The 2,170-nt window shown below is 48.8% G+C and overlaps 1 protein-coding gene across 1 annotated transcript in view; it reads right to left on the bottom strand.

The window, feature by feature from the left end:
* Positions 1–2,170, bottom strand: part of PRR12 (proline rich 12) — a 44,225-nt gene that overhangs the window by 15,431 nt on the left and 26,624 nt on the right.

Consider the following 2,170-nt stretch of genomic DNA (forward strand, 5'->3'; position numbering starts at 1 on the left):
CTGTGGGAGGGAGGGGGAGGGGTCAGAGGGACCCCCCTCTGGACCGCAGACCCCAAAACCACCGCCCAGTTCTCAGGTTCTCCAGGTCGCCCGAGGCCTCAGTTTCCCCCAGGGCTGTCGACCGAGAGACAACCGGGAGTCTGGCTTTCTTCAACGGACCAAGGAGCCTCGGCCTGCCCGGTGGCCTGTGTGTGCTCTGTTCCCGGCCCAGGATTCTCCGTCACCTCCTTCCACCCAGGACTCTCAGAGGTACCCCGACATTCTACTCAAAATTCTCGGAGTCAACCCGAAGACCAGAATGCCTGGCGCCAGGGCACAGTCCATCCCAGGGTTCTAAAGCCAGGCGGACATTCCCTCCTTAACCCTCAGACCGGTCCTAAGACAGGCATGCGCTGGCGACCCCGGGCTCCACTCCACACCACTGACTGCAATAAAGTGGGCATCGCCCTAAAACAGGCACAGCAATAAAGCGGATATTGCCTTAGAGACACCGCAATAAGGCGGGCATCACCCTAAAGCAGGCGCCGCAGTTGCCGTACCGCAATGAGGCGGACAAGGCCGTAAAGCAGATACCGCAATGAGGCGGACAAGGCCGTAAAGCAGATGTCGCAATAAGGCGGGCATCGCCCTAAAACAGGCACAGAAATAAAGCGGACATTGCCTTAAAGAGACATCGCAATAAGGCGGGCATCGCCCTAAAGCAGGCGCCGCAGTTGCGTATCTCAATGAGGCGGACAATGTCGTAAAGCAGGTGCCGCAATAAGGCGGGCATCGCCATAAAGCGGGCATTGCCGCCATAAAGCAAGCCACACAATTTTTGGTTTCCAGGTGCATACTGTAGAACATTACGTGTGCAATAACATTCTGTCTGAAAAAATGTACGTCTTCATTTAAAAATGCTTTATTGCAAAAAAATGTTAACCAATTGCAAAAAAAAAAAGTTAACCATCATCTGAGCCTTTGCGAGCTGTAAGGTTTTTGCTGGTGGCGGGTCTTTTCTGTCAATTTTTAAAAAAATGCAATATCTGTGCATCACAATAAGATGAGGTATGCCTATATTCTATAATGGCTTGTCTCTTGTTTAAAAATTTTTTAAAGTGACTTTAGATAAGAGGAAGGGAGGGAGGGGGAGAGAGAAACATCGATTTGTTGTTCCACTTATTTATGCACTCATAGGTTGATTCCTGTACGTGCCCTGATCAGGGATTGAACCCCCAACCTTGGTGTATCAGGGTGAGGCTCTAACCTACTGAGCTATCCGACCAGGGCTCCTTTCTTAAAAATAATGGAATTCTTTTTTAAATATCTGATTTTTATTTATTTTATTTTTGTTAATCCTCACCCAAGGATATTTTTCCATTGATTTTTAGAGAGTGGGAGGGGGAGAGACACATCGATTGGTTGCCTCCTGCATGTGCCCTGACCAGGGTTGGGAACCTGCAACCAAGGTATGTGCCCGGGACCCTTCAGTCCGAGGGCCGGTGGTCTATCCACTGAGCCAAACCGGGTAGGGCTAAATAATGGAATTCTTAACCCTAGCATGAGATCCTACCCAGACTTCTCAGAGCCAGACTAACAGGCAATCTCAGAATTCTCAAGAGTGCTCCTAACATCCCAGCCAGGGCTCTAGAACCAGGCTAACATTTCAGGCCCTACTTTCTGATGCAAACTAACATCCCACCAAGAATTTCCAAAGCCAGCTTAAAACCCACCCGAGAATTCTCTGAACTAGACGTACACCCACCCCAGAATTTTCAGGGTGGATTAACATTCCATCCCAGGAATCCGAGTCACCCTAACATTCTACCCCAAGATTCTCAGCATGACACTAACTTCCCTATCAGAATCTCAGGGTTTATATTCTATCCCAGAATTCCTGGAGCCACCCTGATAGTCCACCCCAGAACCCTAGCCATTCCAGAGGGAAGTCATGTAGATGGGCCGGCCAACATGGCTCAGGGGTTGGGTATTGACCTATGAACCAGGAGACCACGGTTCAATTCCTGGTCGGGTAATGCCTGGGTTGCAGGCTTGGTCCCCAGTGTGGAGGCAGCTGATCAATGATTCTCTCATCATTGGTATTTCTATCTCACCTTCTCCCTTTCTCTCTCTGAAGTCAATAAAAATATTTTTTTAAATGTTCTGAATCTTTTTTAATATATATTTTATT

The sequence above is a fragment of the Myotis davidii genome, unplaced genomic scaffold, assembly GCF_000327345.1.
Source record: "Myotis davidii unplaced genomic scaffold, ASM32734v1 scaffold2100, whole genome shotgun sequence".
NCBI lineage: Eukaryota > Metazoa > Chordata > Mammalia > Chiroptera > Vespertilionidae > Myotis > Myotis davidii.